The 7,399-nt window shown below is 37.0% G+C and overlaps 1 pseudogene; it reads left to right on the top strand.

Annotated features, from left to right (window-relative positions):
• Nucleotides 1–5,037: 5,037 nt before the first annotated feature.
• LOC101563350 lies at nt 5,038–6,995 on the top strand (annotated as a pseudogene).
• The last annotated feature ends 404 nt before the right edge of the window (nt 6,996–7,399 follow it).

The following is a 7,399-nucleotide window of genomic DNA, read 5'->3' as shown; positions in this document are numbered from 1 at the left end:
TCTAGGGACAACATTCATAATGCAATTGAGCTAACTAACTGAATTTTGAGGGTTTTTTCACTACACTTTTATTGAGAAACAAATAACAATGAGATAGTTTCAAACCAAATTTGTAGTACATTTTCAATAATTAGCACATTGCATACATTCTTCCTAGTGGTTAATTGCTGTACAAGATGAGGACATGATAACCTATTTACAAATACCTATAGAACAAATCCCTCTATTCATTAAAAGAATGTAACTATATACCTACTTTAACTATTTTGAATATACAGATACAAAATGGACATTCATCTGTATCCCCATTTTTTGCTTAATTCTGTTATTTGAATCTCATAGGTGTGTTAACTCAGCAAAATATTCTAAAAGAGTTCGGTAGTCCATAATAGTATTGGATCTTCCGCTTCACTGGAAATGTCAGAAATTGTTGACCTGAGTCTCCTACAGCTCAACATAACAACATGGCTTTACTTCTTATACTTCATTTCTATACTTTTTGGCTGGATGGTTAAGACCAACATAAAACAAGACCTATTCAACAAGTGTTGTAGCTTTTGGGTCTGATAAGGTCAGAGAAATCACCTAAGGATTTACCCTGAGATCCTGTACCTCAGATTGTAGATCCTTTGTCAGTGTCAGCATGTGGATGAGTCATGGCCATTGAATGGACAATGTGCTCTCTGTGAAAGCATGAGAGGATGTTTGCTCTCCATGTGACTTTCCTTAGGCACACTCCACATCATCGATCACTTTCCTCTTTGGCCCCCTAATCTCCTTGATCAGAAATTTTGGGACACTGTTGAGTTACATGACGTTACAGTACAAGTTCTTATATGTCCTGAGTCTTAATTGACCTTGGAAAGCTAGGGCCAAAATGTTGGCTTTCCTTGCCACCCTCTTTTTTCTCTAATTTTGGTCTGCAAACTTAGGTTGTTAACCCTCCAGAAGACAAGATTATTGTCATTACCATACAACCTAGGTTGTTAAGCTTAACCTCACTATGTCTGAATATCAAACATCTTAGGCTTAACATGGAAGAGGTATTTTTCATCAAGTATTGATATGTTGAACTTTAAGTCCCTATAGAATATGATGAAAAAATCATTTAAAAATTAGAATATATTTTAAAAATAGGCATAAAGAATTATATAATTCTTATGTTTACATGTAAGTCCAAAAATCTAACCATATATAATCTAGAAGCAGGACAGTCCCACAACATCCCTTTTCTTGTCTCCTGCCTTCAATAACCACCCCCTTCTTTTTGAACAATCATCTACCCAAGAGACATCACAGCAGCAACTGGCATGTCACGACAAGCAGCCCATATTCAGAAGACCAGAATGACAGGCACTCCAAGCATGAAACTACAATTACAAATTGCCAACTTCAGTGCAGTTGCTTCGTTCACAGGTGTCAGTATATATACTTAGTCAGGGTGAGGATATTTCGAATTAACTGATAGATTCAAAAATCTTCTGTACCTTCTCAGGATCATTGCCTTGCCCATCTTCTTCATATAACTGTATGGCTTGTCACTGTCATGTTTCCAACTCTTATCCTTTCCCTCTCTTAAATAGTTAGTCCTCAAGTTCTTGCTTTCCTTTTATTTGTATTATACCTTTCTATTTGTATTTCTTCTTTTGAGTTCTTATACTAGGGAAACTATATGATATTTATACATGTTTGTCTGGTTTATTTCACTTATTAGTATATCTTCAAGTGGCATCCACTTTAATATAAAGGTTGTTTATACTCCATCATATAAAAATACCACATCTTTTTCATCCACTCCTCAGGTGATGGGCATCTTGGTTGTTTCTAAGATTTGGCTAGCACAAATTGTGCTGCTATAGACATAGGCACACATATATCACTATGGTTTGATGTTTTGAGATTCTCCAGGAAAATTCCCAGTAGAGGAATAGCTGGTTTAAAGGGGATTTCCAGTCCAACTTTTCTAAGGAGTCTCCACACTGATTTCCATAATGGTTGCACCAGTCTACATTCCCACCAGCAGTGGAGAAAGGTTCCTTTTTCCCCACAGCCTCTCCAACATTTGTTGTTGGGTGATTTCTTTATGATAGCCATTCTTTCTGGGGTGAGATGATATCTCAATTTGTTTTTAATTTGCATTTCACGAATGGCTAGTGATGTGGAGCATTTTTTCATATATTGTTCGCTTCTGTAATTTCATCATCTGAAAAGTATGTATTCATCTTAGATGGCCATTTCTGGAATGGGTCTTAAAATTTTGGGACCCTAGTGTTTTTTAGTTCTTTATGAACTCTAGAGAGTATACCTTTATCTGAGTGAATTTTGAGTTTGTACCATGTGCTATGCTTTAGGAACTGTGTAATGAGGGCCAGCCAGACAGTTTAGTAGACTAAAGCACCTCCTTAAGCAAGTTTATTTATTTATTTATTTATTTATTTATTTATTCCAAGTCTTTTAAAATTAATTTCATTGCGAAACATATAACAATGAGACATTTACACAACATGTTAATAGGACAGTTACAATGATTCATACATTTCATATTGTTGTCTTTGTAGTAGTTATTCATAGTGCAAGATGCAGACATGATATCCTGTCCACAAACTATTAATGCAAATATTTCTTCTCACTGGATTAAGAGAAAGTAGCTGTATATCTATGCTGTTTTTATGTATCGATACAAAATGGTCCTTCATTTGTATCCCTTTTTTTGTTCAGTTTTGTCAGAGATGGGTATTTCATTGTCTTTTAAATATTGTAGGTGTGTGAATTCAGCAAAATGATTTAATGTAGTCCAGTAGTGCATAATAGTAGTGTGTTATCCATAGGACTGTCAATATTGGAGGTTGTTGGCTTGAGCCTTTTACATCTCAGCATATTAACATTGATTTACTTTTTATACCTCGTTTTTATACTCTTCTGCTGGATGGTTAAGACCAAGATAAAGCGAGATCTATATACCAAGAAATGTAACTTCTGTATCTGACAAGGTCAGTCAAATCCCTTCAGGATTTACCCTCAAACCATGTACCTTAGTTTGTTGGTCCTTTGTCAGTGAGAGCCATATGGATGAGTCACGGTCATTGCTTCACCAATTTGCTCTCTGTGAGAGCCTGAGAGAATGTTTTCTCTTTAGGCATACTCCATCATCAATCACTTTCCTCTGTGTCCGCATAGTCTCCTTGATCAAAAAATTTGGTACACCGCTGAGTTTAGGCAAGCACAGGGACCATGATTCAACCCTTTGCATCATTTGCCATGCTGGCCCCATTCCTAGGGTATGCTGAGCTGGCTACAGAGTCTGTGCACACTCCTGTAATCACAGAGCTGGGGATGCTGAAAACAGGAGGGTCACTATGAGTCTGATCTGCGTAGTGAGAGCCTACACCAAATACATTGAAATGAAGAAGAATTGCATGAAAAAATAAGTGAAAGGTGCATTCTGAAGAGATACATCTTGGTGAAGTTTGCACACTAGTATGTAGCCAATGGTATCATTCAGTATCTGTACTGCCCAAGTCAGTGTAATCTCAACAAGAATGAAATTCTGTATCATTTCTTTTTTATTATTTTTATTTTCTTTAAATAAGAAAACATAAACCCATGAACAGATAACAGAATGGAATATTTGCAATAGTTCTGACTTAAACAATCCAGGAAAAATGATTTTATACACTAGTACAACTTCTCATATGCCAAACCATAAAAGAGAAATTGTACATTATTGATTTCTAAACAAGAAGACAGAATGGAATATGAATTGTACCTTTCCTAAGTAATGCAGAAGAAATTTGTAGTTAGCCAAAATAACTTTGTGGGATTGGGGGTGGTTGGGTGAAGCAACAAGAATATTGAAGCAAAAATATTACATAAACATCATTATGAAATTTAAAATTTAAATATAAAATGAAATAGTAAACATTTGTTCAACTCATTGTCTAGATTTGCATAGGAAGAAAAGATCATAAAAAATGAGGAAGCTCCCCACATATACACAAGGTAAATTATAATTTAGATTGTAAAAATAATTCATTCTTTGCTAAGGTAATTTGGTTATTATGTTGAATTAAATATGATTTATATGTTTGTTCTTAACATGTGAATTATAGGATACTTCAGCTGAAAACTTGTAGGTCCAAAGGGGAATAAACATGGGAAAGTTTGCAGAGTGTGGTCATTGTCTTCACGTGGAATGAACGGAGTGATGCCAGTGTCCCTTCTGAATAAGGAAGTGCCCAGGGATGCTGTTAATAGCCACAAAGAAAGAAGCAGGAAGAGAGATTACTAAATAATTTCATTTCACATTTTATTTTAGTATCTGAAGGACATTTATTACAAACACTCACAAGTTTTTCAGTGCAACTGTGAAGTCCAATAATGTGTTTTGAGTCACTCGTGTGACAGCAATAGTTAAACCAGTGTCATGAAAGACAGTAAACACAGATAGTATTTGGAATAAGAGAAGAGATCTGTGTTTGAATGCAAAAATGCCTAACTTGAAATTGTGGAAATTCTAGTCTTTGAGTTACCTTTCCTGTTCTAGTGTTGATTACAATACTCCATACCTTTCAGAACTCAGTACGTAGCCTCATTTAAGAATGATTGCAAGAGTTGTTCACAAGGTTTGAAAAAGGAAGCGTAAAGTACATCGCGAATTCGAAAGTTCCTAACAACCTTGTTTTCAAAGGCAATGTGTGATGATCACACATTGATTCATTACTGAGCAAAGGATCATGGAAAGCAGAAACAAGGAAAAGTTGGCTTCATATTGAATGGAATATGTACTTTTTAAGGTCTATATCCCTGGTAACCATAAGCTTAAGGGAATTTCTCCCTAATAGTAGGAGAAAACATCTTTATCCACAAGTGACCAGAATTTAGGTACTATCAACAATCAGTACAGTATTGGAATATTGATACTATGGGTCAAATTTTGTTCCTTTAAGATGGTAATCTTGCTCATTGAATGCACAGGTAGGTGAGGGGCTTCTTGTGTGCCATCTTTGCTAGCACAGCCGGGCCTATACACAAGCAACCATGTCGAAAGGACCCGAAGTTGGCATTGATCTTGGCACCACCTACTCCTGTGTGGATGTCTTCCAGCATGAAAAAGTGAGGATAATTGCCAATGATCAGGGAACTTGAACCACTCCAAGCTATGTCACTTTCACTGACACCGAACAACTGATTGGAGATGCTGAAAAAAAAAATCAAGTGGCCATGAAACCCACCAACACAGTTTTTGATGCTAAGTATCTGATTGGATGCAGATTTGATGATGCTGTTGTCCAGACTGATATGAAGCACTGGCCCTTCATGGTGTTGAATGATGCAGGCCCAAGATTCAAGTAGATACAAAAGACAGACAAAGAGCTTTCCCAGAGGAGGTGTCTTCTATGGTACTGACAAAGATGAAGGAGATTGCAGAATCTTATCTAGAGAAGACTGTTACCAATGCGGTGGTCACTGTGCCAGTTTACTTTAATGACTCTCAGCATCAGGCAACCAAAGATGTTGGAACTATTGCTGCTCTTAACATAGTTAGAATTATCAACGAACAAACAGCTACTGCTATTGCTTATGGCTTAGACAAAAAGTTTGGAGTTGAAAGAAATGTACTGATTTTTTACCTAGGAGGTGGCACTTTTGACATGCCAATCCTCACTATTGAAGTTGGAATCTGTGAAGTGAAATCTACAGATGGAGACACCCATTTAAGTGAAGAAGATTTTTGTAATCGAATGGTCAATCATTTTATTGATGAACACAACTGAAGCACAAGAAGGACATCAGTGAGAACAAAAGAGTTGTCCGCTGTCTTCATACTGAATATGAGCGAGCTAACAGAACCCTCTCATCTAGCACCCAAGCCAGTATTGAGATTGATTTCCTCTATGAAGGAATTGCCTTCTACACCTCCATTACTCATGCTCAGTTTGAAGAGCTGAATGTTAATCTGTTTTGTGGCACTCTGTACACTGTGGAGAAGGCTCTTCAAAATGCTAAACTGGACAAGTCTCAGATCCATGACATTTTCCTGGTAGGTGACTCTACACATATCCCCAAGATCCAGAAGCTTCTGCAGAGCATCTTCAATGGAAAATAATTGAATAAGAGCATCAATCCTGAAGAGGCTGTTGTTTATGTTGCAGCTGTCCAGGCAGCCATTTTATCCAGAAACAAGTCTGAAAATGTCCAAGATTTGCTACTGTTGGATGTCACTACTCTTTCTTTTGGTACTGAAACTGCTGGTGGTGTCATGACAGTCTTCAGCAAGCACAATACCACCATTCCCACAAAGCAGACCCAGACCTTCATTACCTATGCGCACAACCAGCCTAGAGTGCTTGTCTATGAAGGTAAGCAAGCCATGACCAAGGATAACAACCTACTTGGCAAGTTTGAACTCACAGGCACACCTCCTGCACCCCATAGTGTTTCTAAGATTGAAGTTATTTTTGATATTTATGCCAGTAGCATCCTCAATGTTTCTGCTGTTGATAAAAGCACAGGAAAATAAAAAGAACAAGATTAATGAAAAGAACAAGATTACCATCACTAACGATAAGGCCCATTTGAGCAAGGAGGACATAGAGCATTTGGTCCAGGAAGCAGAGAAGTATAAAGCTGAAGATGAGAAGCAAAGGGACAAAGTGTCCTCCAAGAATTCATTGGAGTTTTACACTTTCAATATGAAAGCAACTGTTGAAGATGAGAAGCTTCAAGGCAAGATTAATGATGAAGATAAATGGAAGATTTTTGACAAGTATAATGAAATCATCAACTGGCTGAATAAGAAACAGACTGCAGAGATAGAAGAATTTGAACGTCAGCAAAAGGAGCTCAAGAAAGTCTGCAATCACATCATCACCCATCACCAAGCTGTACCAGAATGCAGGTGGCATGTTTGGAGGGATGCCTGGGGCTTCCTTGGTGGAGGAGCTCCTCTACCTGGTGGTGCTTCCTCCAGGCCCACCATTGAAGAAGTTGATTAAGCCAACCCTAAATATAAATATAGCATTCTTCCACAACCAATAAAATTAAAGGACCTAAATTTGTAGCAAATTCTTTGGCTTAAAGTTGAGCTGCTATAGTAAAGTACTGGACATTCTCAATACTTGAATAATGGAACAGGTACACAGGGAAACATAACACTGTACTTTAAACACTGTACTATAAGTGAAAATGCAATGACTTCAATAAAAATATTTAAATTGGAAAAAAGAAATTGTTAATTGAAGTCCTTACACAAAACATGTGACTTTATTTGGAAACAGGAGCATTACAACTGTAATTGTATCAAGACAAACTAAGGTCATACAGGAGTACAATTAACCTCTAATTCAATATAAATCATTTTTACATCAGAAGAAGGCGCTGTGAAGACAGAGACATAACC

This window comes from Octodon degus, unplaced genomic scaffold (genome assembly GCF_000260255.1).
Source record: "Octodon degus isolate 3935 unplaced genomic scaffold, OctDeg1.0 scaffold00172, whole genome shotgun sequence".
In the NCBI taxonomy this organism is placed as follows: Eukaryota; Metazoa; Chordata; class Mammalia; order Rodentia; family Octodontidae; genus Octodon; species Octodon degus.
This window is presented reverse-complemented; position numbering and strand designations above follow the sequence as displayed.